This window comes from Grammomys surdaster, unplaced genomic scaffold (assembly GCF_004785775.1).
Source record: "Grammomys surdaster isolate TR1022 unplaced genomic scaffold, NIH_TR_1.0 126248, whole genome shotgun sequence".
NCBI classification, from domain to species: domain Eukaryota; kingdom Metazoa; phylum Chordata; class Mammalia; order Rodentia; family Muridae; genus Grammomys; species Grammomys surdaster.
In genome coordinates this window covers 8,283,956-8,299,624 of record NW_021621048.1, presented here as the reverse complement: position 1 = coordinate 8,299,624, position 15,669 = coordinate 8,283,956, and the positions used below count along the sequence as shown (strand labels likewise).

General features: G+C 46.1%; 1 protein-coding gene across 2 annotated transcripts in view; it reads right to left on the bottom strand.

The window, feature by feature from the left end:
• Window positions 1–13,013, bottom strand: part of Nmnat3 (nicotinamide nucleotide adenylyltransferase 3) — a 118,880-nt gene extending 105,867 nt beyond the window's left edge. For both annotated transcript variants that reach the window (XM_028758935.1, XM_028758933.1), the window contains exon 1: window positions 12,569–13,013. The gene's annotated coding sequence lies outside the window, so the exon portion shown is untranslated. The remainder of the gene's footprint in view (window positions 1–12,568) is intronic.
• Between the last annotated feature and the right edge of the window lie 2,656 nt (window positions 13,014–15,669).

Genomic DNA, 15,669 nt, shown 5'->3' with positions numbered 1-15,669 from the left:
TGAGGGGGAAAAAAGCAAAGCACTTAGTTACAGAGTGATATATGAGAACACAGACTCCAAAAGAATTTAAAGATCAACACTGGTCATCTATGGGAAGGTGGGGTAGGAGTACATTTTTATTGTATTCATTTGTATGTTTCTTTGTTTTTGAAGATATGTTTTTATTTTTAAGTCCCCCCCTCTCTCTTTGTGTGTGTATGTGTGTGTGTGTGTGTGTGTGTGTGTGTGCAGGTGCCTGCACATGCCAGAAGAGGGCATCAAACACCCTGGATCTGGAACTACAGGGTAGTTACAGGCTGCTCAACATCAGTGCATGGCTTATGAGATCAACTGCTGCTGGAAAACACTGGGGAGAATGTCTGTAAGACCCGAAATATGAAGGTCGCCAGTGACCTACAGCAGATCTGTTGCCCTGAACCTGGATGTTCAGCATCTCGGTGCACTCCCGTCAATGCTAACCTGTATGAGACAAGGGCACATAATACTGGGACTGCCTGCTTAATCTTTTGGACAACAAAAAATGTTCATGATAGAAGATATGAAGGGATGCAAAAAATGGCAAATTGAATAATTATCTCTGAGACACAAAGGAGAATGTGAAAACAGAGACTGATTAACTGAATCCATTACATTTATACGAACACACACACAGACCCACATACAAACACACAGACCCACATACAAACACACACACAGACCCACATACAAACACACCCAGACCCACATACAAACACACAGGCCCACATACAAACATATACTCAGACCTACATACAAACATACACACAGACCCACATACAAACACACACACACAGACCTACAAACACACACAGACCCACATACAAGCACACACACACACAGACCCACATACAAACACACAGACCCACATACAAACACACACTCACACACAGACCCACATACAAACACACACACAAACCCACATACAAACACACATACAGACCCACACACAAACACACACACAGACCCAATGCAAACACACACACAGACCCACATAAAGATACACAGACCCACATACAAACACATACACAGACCCACATATAAACACATACAGACCCACATACAAACACACATACAGACCCACATACAAACACATACACAGACCCACATATAAACACACACAGACCCACATACAAACACACACACACACAGACCCACAAATCCCACAGCCACACCTATACTTTATAAAGATAAATATGCAATCACATACACATTACACATGTGTGTGTGCAGCAATTACTTTTTAAATTATTTTATTTTTTGAGACTATATTTATATAATTTTCCCTTCCCCTCCCTCCTCCAAACTCTCCCATAAACCACCTTGCTCTTTTTCAAGTTCATAGCCTCTTTTTTCATTAATTGTTGACACACACACATATTCCTATACACATAAATACAATCTGCTCGGTCTCCATAATGTTCATTGTGTATATGTTTTCAGGTCAGTCCTGCAGTAACTATTTTAACCAGTAGTCAGTATAGGGTCAGAGTAGAGCAGGGAGCGTCCACGGGCTGGAGCCTGTGAGTCAATTATGATTTACTAAGTGGCTGCTGGAAGCCCCTGCAGAGCAGGGTTTGGGCCCTAGCATCAGTCAGTGCTGTCTGTGTGTGCACAGGGCATAGCAACAGGGCGCGAAATAGAGTATTTGTCATCTCGGTCTCTGTGGAATGCACCCCAGAACACAATTTAAAGGGAAATGGCTTCATTTTTCTAAAACAGTGGAATCTTGAAATCTTACTACATAAATGCTAAAGTACCTGCACCCCAGAGCATATGGACTTTGGCCTCTATCCTCACTCAGTGAGACCTTTGCTGTGGTCATAAATATTCCAGTAGACTCAATGACAATAAGCATATGTAGTGTTCCTAGGATCTTTATTATGCCCCCAATTGCCACTGGCATTCCTCCTCTGTTTATGAAAATAAAACAGATGGGATGGTTAGGGACACACAACTACCTGGTGTATTAAGTCAAAATGTCAGGCCACCCATAGCCCACACCTCAATTGCACACAGCCGTTCTTCGTTAAAGAGCTGACTAACTCGTTAATTGGAGATGGAGTGTTTCAGTAGGAAGCCAGTGACTACAAATCAGCTATCAGGGCAGCAGAAACCACAACTACAGAAATTCCCTGACACTCTGGCTTTAGCACCAGTGTAGTAAATCCAGTAAGTAGTAAAACATGGCATGGGAGATTTAACCGTGAGTTGATACAAATGAGGTTAAATGTTTTCTCCCAGTGAGTTTTTCTTTCCAATGCATCTGAATGTCCTAGAGAAATAGCAGTAGTAATCAACAGATGGGGGAATAGCTGCCACGAACCAGATAAATCTGATTACACCATCAGGCCTTCGTTTGAAGTGGTGGGTCTCAAACTGTACAGCTGCATAACACGGGCATCCTGCCTATTACATCAATACTGGGACTCCAGCTCTATCCACCCGGAAAAGGCATATTCTTCTTAGGATTGTCTTCTCACACGTCTTGTGTTGGCTACTGCTCAACGCTGTCTTCGGTCTGGTGTGACTGGCTGAGACTTAGTGTGGGATGATGAGCTGGATCATCTGTAGCCACGTACCCGGGTGATGCTTGTGGTGGTAAGTATTACAGCAGACATGGCCTGCGTGTCCTTGGCTTCGGATTCTGCTATCTTGGGGCAAGCCAGCTTGACTTCCAACCACCAGGATCTGTCACTCTTTGTACAGGTGCTTTGCCTGGTGCCTTGGAATCTAACCACTAACTTACCCCTAAGAAATGATGCTTTAACCCACAACTGACAGGACTGGTGTGTGTGCTCAGTCACCAACCCTCCTGAGAGAACAACTCTGGGACGGATAATCTGAAGTCTCTGGTTACATTCTAGTTGCCCAGGCTGAGCTCCTGTTTGACAGAGCACATATTTGGCTCACTCCTCTGTTTCCTGTTAGTACTGCCTGGACTCTCTCCTCAATAAACCACTCAGACTAAAATCCATCTCTCAAATAAAGGCATATGGTAACTCCACAATATCTGGCTGACTGCATACACTTCATTCAGGGCATACGGTTGGCCGTGCAGTGGACTTTGGCCAGCAATAGGCAGAAAAAAAATATATGGCTACACAGAAGATTGTAGAACACTGTATTCAGTTTCCGAGGTATCAAAACCTGAACAATAAGACAGAATTTTACAGGGGTGGGCCAGGGCTACTGCATGCTCCTGTGTGTGGGGTGTGTGTGTGGTGTGCGTGTGTGTATGGTATATGTGTGTGATGTGTATGTGTAGTGTGTGTGTGTATGTGGTATGTGGTATGTGGTGTGTGTGGTGTGTGTGTGTGTGTATGTGTGTGTCTATGAGTGTAAGTGTGCCTGGGTCTGTGTGTACTTGCACACATCTTGGGGAAAGAGGCTACTGAAACATCAGCAATGATGTTCTTAAAAGTTACAAACCTAAATCAATCTAACACTAATCAACCCCTCCCCAGCCACTGGATACCAGAATAGGCATTGCCATTTTTTCCCCTCAAAACCCCAAGATTCTAAGTCTATGGGGCTGGAGAAAGCATATCCATTGGTCATTCATTCAGGAGACCCAGAATATGACATTTAACTATAGACAGAGGTGGAAAACCAAGCCTGCTTTAGAAGTAGTTGATTGAGCTGGATGTGGTGGCATACACTTGTAATCCAAGCATTCAACTGCCTGAGGCAGGAGGATCATCACAAGTTCAAGACTAGCCTATTATACACAGCAAGTTACAGCTACAGAGTGAGAACTTAGCTCAGACAAAGGATAACAGCTGACTGGAAGATTTGAGTCAGGATAAAGGCACACCTGAGTGCAAGCTGCAGGAAAGAATATCATTTAACCTGCCTCATCTACAATGGCTCTTCAGGATCATGGTTTGAATATTAGTCTCCAGCTGATAGTGTATTTAGGAAGGCCTGTGATGTTTAGGATCTGGTAGGGTCTGGTAGGCAGAAGAAAATCGTCAACGATGGGCCTTTGGGGGTCATACACAACCTCTGCTTTCTTCCTGTCCCTCAGCTTCCTGGCCTACCCTGATGTGAGCAGCCCATTAATAAATACTCCACTCATCATGACCCGAGCTGTGCCACCAGGTTTTCCTCCTGTCACAGTGGTCTTTTTCCCCTAAGTTGTTTCTGGCAGGTACAATGTTCAGAATGACATGAAAGTTACTAGTACAGAGCACTGGTGCCAGGGTAGTGAACGTGCTGAAACCTCACTAGCCAATGGGTCTCGGGCCTAAGGGTCATGGGCCTTTGAAGCTGGTTTATGGGAGGAATTTGGAAGAGTTTAGAGAGACAGTGCAGCGAAGTCCTAGAATGCTGTATGCAGAGGGGACCAAGTCATTCTGATCGGAACTCAGAAGACCCTAATACTGATGGAAATGTGAATGGTGAAGGCCAGGCTCATGAGCCTTCAAATGGAATTATGGACTCTACTGGGAAGAAGAGAATTGTCTATATTCTGCCCATGTCCAGAAAATCTGAGTGAGGATGAGTTTAAAAGTAATATAGACTTGGAGGCTGGTAGATTGGCTCAATGATTAAGAGCACTTGTTGCTCTTGCAGAGGTCCCAAGCTTGAGTCCCAGCATCCACGTGGCAGCTCACAACTGTCTGTAACCCCAACTCCCAGGGATCTGGCACCCTCTTCTGACCTCCTCAGGCACTAGGGAGCATATGTTGCACATATGTATAAGCAGGCACCCCCCCACACACACACACAAACTAATAACTTTTAGCAAGGCTTTTAAAAAGTAATAGATTGATTAATTAGGCAGAGGAAATTCCAAGGTAGGATAGTATTTAGGCTTTGGCATGACTATTGTTGAAGACTGGGATCAATTTGAAATCCCTGCAGTTTTGCTTAAGAAATGGTGTATTTACATGGACAATGAGGTTCTAAGTGTTTAAGTGACTGGCACTCCTAAAGAGAGGCCACACACTCTGTCCTCTCCCCTGGATCCACAAGAAATGTGCCCTGAGAACATCTTGGGAATGGAGAGCATCTCCCTCACCAACCATAGACTCCAGCAATTTCGAAGACTTTCCTTTGGTCAGAGGCATTCTCCACAGTACCCTGCTCACTCAGAGATGCCTAGGGAAGTGATTTTCTGGATTCAATAGTTGAAGGACACAGAGACCACTGCATGGCTTAGGGGGACCAGCTGATGTCAGAATCTGGCGTTGTCCGAGTGGTCTTAGTTTTGTGAGCAAGCAGAATGTAAGGCTTGCATTCAGATTCACAAGGAAAGCCTAGTGGGCTAGGTTCTATACAGAAGGGTCAGTTCTTTATGGTGAGCTCATGATAATGGAATGCATAACTCTTTGAAGACAAAGCCCAAGCTTCTATGGAAATCCAAGGGATCTTAGAGATGCAAGGGATACAGGGCATCTGTTGAAGAAAGTTGCAGGTACCAAGTGGAGTCAGGGCAAGAGAGAGGCCATGTAGTCTTCAAACAGCAAGGTCACCCAGATGGGGTTGTGTAAGCCTTTGGAGCTCAGAGGACACTACCACATGCCCGGGATGCTGGATGTGGATACACGTTATTTCAAGAATGCCCTGTTGCATTTCAGTCTTGCCTAGGGTCAGCCACTCCTCTCTATGGCCCCATTCCTCTTTCCAGCCAGCGACAGTACTTTAGAAGGCTGTGGAACTCTGAAAACATAGGGACTGAGACCCACAAAACAGCAAGCCACACAATCAAACCTTCCCTCCCTTGAATTGTACTTGTCAGATCCTGTGGTCACAGTGGGACAAAAGTAACTAACAGAAAGGACACAGCAATAAGGAAATGTGAAGTCATGAAAAGGAAGCATCCACTGTCTCTCTGCTCACACGCTACCCTAAGAAGTCCTCGCAGACTGTCCTTCTGAATGTCATCAGTCTAATGGGTTTCTGCTCTCTCTGTGGTGCGGGCTGGGCCCGGGCTTAAATATTTCATACAGCTCCCTATGCAGTCCACTCAGGTTATGCCCAAGTTTTCACCATCACAAGTGAGGAGGGGATGAGTGTCATCAATACTGTTGATCTTTCTGCTTTTCAGATTGTTGTCTCAAGGCAGAATCCCAGGAGCTGAGTTGTAGTCACATGTCAGTGACGGCCTAACTGTGTTGTACTACAGCCACTGGCATTCAGCCATCTGCACTCCGCCACTGACCAGGGCGTTTGCTCCTGAGGATGCAGGGGAGGATGGTGAGAACATCTCCTTCTATCATCTACAGCTCTTTGAATTCTTAACAAAGTATGTATGTAGTGGGAGCAGACAGCAGCATCCTTTTTCTCTCACATACAAAAAAAGCAGTAAGACAAAAAAAATGGCCAATAATAGTTTCATAAAAGAAGCCAGATGGGGAATTAGAAGCTAAGCAGGCTTGGCTACTAAGTTTAGGCTTCTTGTGACAAACACCTACCTCTGATCTTTAAAATCAACACTGAGAAGTTAATACACCTAGCTAGACTCCATACTAGTTCCTGTACCAGGTACTTGATCCTAAGGGGCACCTGCTCATCAAACCTGCAGCCTTCTCTCAGTCAGTGGCTTGCCTCTTACAACAGTGATACTCACTCTCTCCCATCTGCCCCTCCCTTAGCTCAGATTAAGGCTGTTTGCATAGCTTGTTCTCACCATCCTCCCCTGCATTCTCAAGAGCAAAGTCCCTGGCCAATGGCAGAGTGCAGACGGCTGAGTGCTGATGGCTGTGGTACAACACAATTGACACAATTAGGCTGAACTCTGTCAGCCTTGTCCCACATCCTGCCATCTCCAGGGCACTGAGATGGGGAAGGATTCACTCTCTACTACAAGAAGTCCCACCCTCCTGTCTGCGCTTGGCCCTGTGTTGGCACTTTGTGGTTTTTTTTACAAGAACAGTGTGTGTGTGTGTGTGTGTGTGTGTGTGTGTGTGTTGGGGTGGAGAGTTGATGGAGGTGGAAGACAGGTGGAAGATTGGCTCTAATTTAAAAGCGTTCTTAGTAGCTCTAAAGAGTTCCATGTTGACTGATGGACACATTTACTCCTCGGCACCCCTTTCATAAATATCTACCACTTAACATGCGGTTTCAGGAGGCATAAATACCTCCTGTGTGTCAGCCTTTATGGATGGGAGATTGCCAGAACTATTTCTTTGCTCCATGGCCATGAGCCACACAATTACAATCCTATTAAAGCTGTGCCCTGGGAATCCAGCCCTTCCTCACTGCCCTGTGTGGCAGTTAAACACTCCCCACCAGGAGGAGTCAGGGGCCTCCTGTGCCTCTTTGCTCTGGGTAAATGGGCAGCTCAGCTCTCTAAATAAGGTTTCCACTTGTCAACATTCCTGGCCAAGCACATTCTGTTAGTCTAATAATATTCAGGCATAGAAGATAATGTTTTCCATAGGTATTCCGGTCATGCCTTACCAGCTGAAGGCAAGCATGGTCTCCCTCACAAGTGACTACTCTCAGAAGGCCAGGCTTACCCTGATACCACCAGCCTAGCCAGCTCAAATGGATACAGACAAGGCCCACCCTGGGGGTCAGCAGCAGGTCCTGTTGCCCTTCCTTCCTCTGAGATGACAGGCCTCTGACTACCATATGGTAACAACTACATGGACCTTTAGCCTGATAGGTAGGCCTAGACACAGGAGAAAACAAGCTCTCTGGGCACTCTGTCCCTACCTCACCAGACACAGCCTTAGATGAATAGTGCCCACTTGCTGCTTTGACTCAGCCTGAGATGAGCAGTAATGACGAAGGGGTTTATGAGGAGATGATAAGCAGGCAGGAACTACATAAAGACTAGCAGTGAACATGAGGCCTACTCTCCTACTTGGAAGCTGGAGGCCCACCCTTTTAAAAGTGCACATTCTTGGCAAGTTCACAAATCACTGTTCACCAGAATTTGTACAGAAATGCCCTTCGGTAGTCTTCAAAGACGTGACTCTATGAGTATAAGCCTTCAGACAACTGTGTTTGCAGGCCCACTTTCACATGCCACCTGGGATCGCTGGCCTCTCCTGCCCAGCAGAAAACTACCATGGTGATTCTCTGTGTGTGTCTGCTCATGAGCTCACATCTGTCTTTAATAACCCTAACTCCAGTGAATGGGCTTCATGAGGGTCAAGACTGCCATTTCTGTGTCCCTAGTCAAATCCCTAAGACACTGGCTGAGGTATCTGTGTAAGGAAAAGATAGAGGGCAATGGCCCAGGTGCAGGGCTGGGACCCAGGAACATTTGGCCCCACAGCTATGGAAGAGCCCCAGCCAGCAGAGGCAGCACTGAGGCCTGCAGGTAGGTATCCCACCACTATGAGGAAGGGCTCATTTGCCACAGCTGTGCCTCTATAGCTACCCATGAATCAAGCTTTCAGGGGTAGCTGTGGCCAGAGGCAGGGAGCAGGAAGACCAGGCACAGAGATGGTACCCCTGGATGGCAAGATAGAACAAGTATGACTTCCTGAAGATGTGGGTATGTTCAAGCCAGGTACATTTCCCCTCAAAGCCATCACCTCAGGTTTCCTCACAGTGTGTTCCCACATCCACACTGGCCACGGAATGCCTAGCTAGTCTGAGGCTGGGGATGCAGCTCAGCGGGAGAGCCCATGAGGTCACAGATTTAATCCCCAGCACCAAAGAGAAAACAGAAAGACACTCGTGTATGAGGGAAGGTGCAGTCATGGTAGCTAGTTAAACACCATCCCACACAGGGTTTGCACGGCTAACACATGGGGTGGGAGCTGCTGGCCCGAGGCCTGCCCTGTGGAATGGGATCTGTCCATCTTTACTAGGGAGGGATGATGAACGAGCACAGATAGACACTGGTCAGGACAAGCCACTTTATTTAAGAGCTCTGACAGCCCGAAGTGGTTTAACATAGATGCATGGAAGATTTATCTAGATGATAAAACACCCGCACTCAAAGGGCACATAAATTATGATTTTTCAGGTTTTATTTTTCCTTTACGAGGAACATTATACAGACTGAGCAGGTTATATTTAGGAATATATATATACATATATGCAAGTAACAGCAATTATTGAAAAAAAGAGGCCATGAATTTGAAAAAAGAACAAGGAGGGGCGAATGGGAGGGCTTAGAGGGGAGACAGGAAGGGAGAGATGATATAATTATAATCTCAAAAAGAAAAGAAAAACTATCCCATTGTCAAATATTTTAAGGAGTAAGAGAAATATACATGAGTTTCACCATGTGGCCTCGCTGTCTGAAGTGTGTCTGCTAGTAGAAAGGGCTGATTTGGAACTGAATTTGGAACTGAGGTCACACATCTGTGACCTTCATTTTCCTTGTGGTGGTGGTGATCTGTGGGAGGATTCATAAACGTAATATAATTCCAATAGCTACTACTGACTGAGGATTTTCCCACACCCCAGCTATGAACTTATCTTGCTTACTATGAGCTGGGTATGATTCCCATTTTGCAGATGCTAAGACTTCCATCATAGGCTGTGTTATCTGATTGGAAAACCATGGGGTTATCTATCCATGAGGCTGCCTCCTGTATGAAAAGGTTTAGCCCTCTGCAAATGTATAAACATGTTAGTTATTTTTCTCTGCTTTCACACCACACACACACACACACACACACACACACACACACACACACTTAAATGTTTTGGGGTTTATTTTCACTTGCTCATGCGCTCACCAGTTTGTATATTTTGAGCATGGCAGTGCAGAGGTTACAGTGCTCCTCAGCTCCCAGGCTACCTGGTGAAAGAGACCAGTCTCAGGGAGTCGTCATCAGCACACTACTGTAGTCACAAAGATAACAGAGGTCAGTTATGACAACAGGAGTCTCCTGCTGGGGACTCATCCAGTCATGAGTTAAAGACAAGCCCTGAAGGCAATTTTAGACCTAGTAACTAGTTTCTCCATTTTTTTTTTTTTCTTCTGTGTTTTTTCTGGCCCTCTCTTCTCTGACTCTTGGCCCTTTTGACAGTGTGTCTGTGCAGAGGTCCACTATCATACAGAACATGCCTCTCATTTGGAGGCTGGTGCTTTCGGGAGGAAACCCTTGACATAGATAACTCGCCCCCCACTAATCACCCTGCCCAGTTCCTCACTACCCTACCCGCCCTCTCCACTTCATCAGTGTCCACTGAGATAGGGAATGGGCAATACCAGTAGCATAGTAACTCCCTACACAGTGGGTGCTTCTCCAAGTGTTCTACTCAGAGCCCAGTGGTCTCTAGAGCGGGCACTATTCTTGTTTTAGTTAATTTGGAAACAGAAAGGGTAGGAAATTAGTATTTCTCCAGAGCAGAACAATGTGCCAAGAACCTACTAAGCCCACACAACCCTCACGACTCTGAGGATAAGCGACCTCTTCAGAGCAGTTACAAACCTGGGCAGTCGCACATCTATGGACACCACACTGAAGCCTCTCTTCCTGTCTTGGCCAGCATACTGCCATAGCCTGTGAGGAGGAACAAAGGGGCCGCCCCAGGGCTGCTCTTTCTCCTTTCCTTCCAACATCCTATTAACAACCCTCCTTTGACCACAAACCAGCAATGTGGGTTCTTCCCCTACGTGTGTTTCCCCATCTCTGGCTCCTCATGCTGTTCTCCTCTACATCAGTAGTGTGGACAAGACCACAGAAGACATCAGGATCATTGAAAGAATAAAATATACCAAGTCTCTTTCTTCATTAATTGCGGTTAATACATATATATGTATCATATATATAATGTGTATGTATATGTGTATGTATGTGCATATATGATACATATGTACTGTACAATACAGGTATACTATATATGTTTTATATATATAATACACATATATGTATTAACAATAATTAATAAAGAAAGAAGTATGAATTTGAGAGAGCAAGGAGGGATATACAGGAGGGTTTGGAGGGAGGAAAGGGGGAGATGATGTAACTATATTATAACCTTAAAAATATAAAAGTAATAATATAAATACACACATGTAAATACCAAGCAGCTGACAGGTGTTTCCTAAAGCACTCTCTCAAATCTGTGCTGGTCTCCAGTTCTGAGGGTCTTCAGCAAGGGACCAGCAGAGATCCTGCCTCTGGGGAATCTTCTGGCTGATTTTATTGAGCGACACCGAGGGCTGAAAGCTGCCTGTGAAGGAGTAGATGCTCGTGGGGCTGGCAAAATAAGGTAGAACTTGCTGGGAAATGTGTACCTAGACCAGCAGTTCTCAACCTATGGGTCACAATCCCTTTGGGGGATCACATAGATATCCTGCATAGCAAATATTTAAATTATAATTCATAACAGGAGTAAAATTACAGTTAAGAAGTAGCAATGAAATACTTTTATGACTGGAGGCCACTGCATGAGGAACTGTATTAAAGGGTTGGAGCATCAGGAAGCTTGAGAAGGACTGACCTAAATGGAAGCAAGGCAGCTTTCGTCACCAGGCTCAGGGTCAGCATGGCAAGCGGCCAACCCTGCACAGGATCCAGGAGAGCAGGTCTTGGATCTGGCTTCTCTGAACCCTTAGTGTCCAGGAAAAGGCATAAGCCGAGTGTTTTCCAAAAAGTGGTTGAACCAGTCCTCAACCTAGAGAACAGGCTGGATTGTGAGACTGCTGAGACGTCAGAGGGGAGGACACTAGGAAAGAGGAGGCAAGCTAGCTCTGAGACAGACACCTCGAATTCAGTCTTGAGGAGCCTAGACTACTTGTAAGATACCCTCAGCCCTACTGCGCCTGCTGCTGTCCTGAATGGCTCTGGCAGGGCTTTCCACAAACCCAGTTCCCAGTAGTACACACAATCCCATTTTAGAACAGTGGCTTAAGAAACTGCAAAGGCAAATGTCCTGACCAAAAGCAACTCCAGAGGGAAGCCTTTATTTACCTTGTGCTTCCAACATCACAGTACATTAAGGATAGAAATCCAGGCAGGAGCTGAAGCAGAGGCCATGGAGGACCGCTGCTTCCTGGCTTGTTCTCCAAGGCTTGCTCAGCCTATTACAACTAAGGACCACCACTGGGGTGTGTGTGGGGTGGGGGAGGGATGGGAAAAAGTGTGGTGAAACCGCCCACTGTGGGCTGAGCCCTTCTACATACAATAATCAAGGAAAGGCCCCCATACCCTCTTGGCCAGGTTCGTCTAATGGGAGAAACAGTCTGATGGGGGCATTACAAAACTCCAGGTTCCCTCTTTCCAGACGACTCTCACTTGGTGGAAACTAACCAGGACAGGAACTCGCAGACTCCAGCTCTCTGCAGGATGATCCTACTGAACCTCCTTCCCAAGCCTTATTTTTCATCTGGAATTCGGTCATTCACAGGACAGCTTTAGCTCCAGCAGGTTTTGCTCACAGGAAACTTGATAAAACTTCTCCAGCACCCTGCGCTTTTATTTACTTACTTTAAAAATTATCTCCACAGCTCCTATTAACTTGAACTGTCATACTTTAATGTGTGTGGTTTATCTTCGCTGAAAGTCTCCTCACTAGTTCATGCTCCGCGGGGTGGCACGCTCTACATTACGACAATCGCTGGAACCCCAGTTAGACCAATGGAAAGAGAACACTGGACAATACGCTGTAATTGCTATACACTTACTTTTAACTGACTGTAAACGTGCTGCAGGAAGGATCCGAACCCGTGTCAGCCCGATCCTTTCCTTCAGAAACGTGACCGCCGGGCTAGCACGGTTCTGCGCTCTGCAGCCATCCGACTCCCGCGTGCGCGCGCGCACCCGAGTCGCGGCCGCCGAGAGTCACGTGGGCCTGGTAGTTACGCGGAGACTTAAGGCTTCGTAGGCACCCACGCGGGCAGAAGCAGGCAGCCAAGGCCGCTGGCTGTGCTACCTGCGCGTTGCGGGGCTCCGCGGCGGCACCGGGAGAAGCTTGGGGGTCAACAGGGACCAGGGACCCGTGGATCTGCTGCTCGACCAGGGTGGGGATCAGGTCACCGGGCTGATCGCCCCAAGACTAACTGGATTTGACCCAGGCTGGGGGCGGAGCCCGGACTGAACTTGACCTTGAGCTCTGGGCTTCCTGCTGTGGGCGGAGCTCTAGGGAGTGGGAGCCGAGCTTTGCCCCACCCCTCTCAGCGACCTAAGACCACGCCTAGTGCCCCGCCCCCGCTCTTCAGGTCCCCAGTAGGTTGTAATCTGTGGCCTTTCTGCTCTGTGTTTGTTTTTTGTTGTTGTTGTTTTGGTTTGGTTTTTTGGGGGTTTTGTATTCCGTTTGTTTCTTTTATCTAATTTTCACTCTGCTTTTTAAAAGCCTGAATTAAAAATACATCAAACAATGTATGAACAGTTCTTAAAGTATAAAATAGCTACTTATAATGAAAGCAACAAGCCCCTCCTTCTCTGCTTCACCACAGCCCTTTTTCATCAGTCCCTTCCTTGGATGGTCACTTTTTGTCGCCAAAAAAAAAAAGAAAAAAAAAAAAAGAAAGGAAGAAAGAAAAAAGAGCTTACATAGCAATTTCTTGATTTATCTATTGACTTTCTGCCATGTTAGATGAGGATTTACTCTCTTCCTGCGCCCCTGCTTCCCTCTTCTGACACATTTACACCTCTATTCTCCAGCTCTGCCCTGGTGAGGATAAAGGTTGTGGGGGGATGGGATTCTGAAGCTGACACAGTTTGGGGGAGGGGAAAATGAGGGTTATTTTAGAAAGAAAATACAATTAGGCCTTTTTAGCGAGTATATTCATTCATACTAAGAAATTGCAACCAAATCCTTGGAGATTTAGGTCCTACTCCCGGAGGTCTTTATGTAATTTAGAACCTTAATTTGCTTCGCTAATGCAGAGTAGTTTCTCAGCCTCCTATATCCCTCTGTATCTGCCCAGCACTCACAAGGAGCTTGCCTGGAGGAGTCTTGAAGATCAAGTTCACCATGGCCTGTCAATCCTAATGGAGTGAGTTGGAATGTGGGGGAAAAAAATCAAGGGTGATGTCAAGGCTTTGTGAATGCTAAACATTTAACCACCCCCCTCCTCCTAGCCACAGTGAGAAATCAACCCCTGGGTGGGGAGTGCTTTGTGAAGCTAGCTCTGGACCCTGTTTCTGTCCTCAGCCCCCCACGATGCTCCCAGGCTCTTAGGAAAGGCCACACCTTTGTCATTTATTAGTATGTGGGCACACAGGTAGCCCCACTAAGTACCCAGGGAAAGGATATCTCCTCACTCAGGTAGTAGACTCCTGTGCCCTTTGGGTTTCTTCTGGGGACTTAGAGTACAATGCAGCTCCATAAAGTGTCCCTGAGCAAGCAGCTTTACCTATTTGGAGTTTTAGTTTCCTTCCCTGTAGTCAGCAGAAACAACCCTCTACCACGCTGGCTTTGGAGGCAGCACAATAGTGTACAGTGTCCTTTGGACAGTTTCTAACTGATGCCAGCAGCGAAGGTGGTTTGTCACAGTTGGGAAGTTTCTGTGAGTATGTGTAGTATACTCTCCTAAAGGTTGGTTTACTTTCATAAATTAATCAAAAGCCAAGTCTTTCTGAGTCAGGACCTGGGGCTATCAAGGCAGAGACTAGACGAAGCCAGCCAGAGGAGAGACTGAACAATGACTTCTCCTGAAGAAGAAGCATCCTACCCTGCATCATTGAAGACTAGGCCTGGCTGAGGAGAAGGCTGGGGAAGAAGCAGTGTGTGCTTTTGGAAGGCAGCACAAACCTCACACAACAGCCAGGCTTTAGCTAACATAGTGGGGAGAGGCAGGCCTGAAAAACCAAGTCTGGACAGAAGCCTACCTGCTTTTGTTCTGAAGGGGAATAACTGGATCCTGGTCACAGCTGGCTACTCCATCATAAGTGTAATGGGATCCTATGGGCAAATTTAATTTCTCTATGACCCTGTTCATTACAGGAAGACATCTAGAGATACCATCCAAGAAAGGCAAAGGATTTGATGGAGAATATGTGCCTGAGTCTCTCCTAAGTAGACTACAGTACACGCAGTTGAGTGAAAGTTTATGCACAAGGTATACGATTGCAGGTAAGGAGAATGGTTTAGTGGATAGGGAACATGCACAGTGGGGAGGCCTTGTACAGCCAGCACTCCTGTGTAACAGGTCATGAGAATCAGTGTCTATTGAAGGAATAGTCTAGAAAGCAGTATGCTGAACATGACCGTGGTTTGGGATTAACCCACCCAAGGAAAATCTGCAGGAGGCGGGTCCCCAAGGAGTAAAAATAAGCTGACAAATTAGCTTGTGTGTTTTGAACAATTCAGAAATCATTTCTAGGCATAAAAGTATGCTTACCTACACAAGATCAACGAATGTATAACCGTACTCTCTGCTTGTGTCTTCTATCAGTTAACTTGTTCTGAGGATGTCTCCCTTTCCGGAAGCACGTTGGACAGCTATCAATGTATAGCTAGCTGAGAGTGATTGTCTTAGGCTGTGTTCTGAGGACCTTCTGAAGAGCTGGTCCTCAGAAGAACTGTGCATGGGACCATTGACTGGCCAACCTCCACATTTAGTGGGGTGATCTTTCTTAACTTGACTTCTAAGTTCTCGTTCAGAAAGAGCAAGCTTTGGTTGAATAAAAAAATAGGATGTGTGAAAAGAGACAGGCGGACTTTAAAAATGACCAAAGATGGCAGGCGTTTTAACCACTGCAAGTGCTTCAGAAGGTGGGCACTCTCTTATAACCAAAGACCAGACAGCACTCATGGCAAGCCTTTTATGGCTACTGAAGC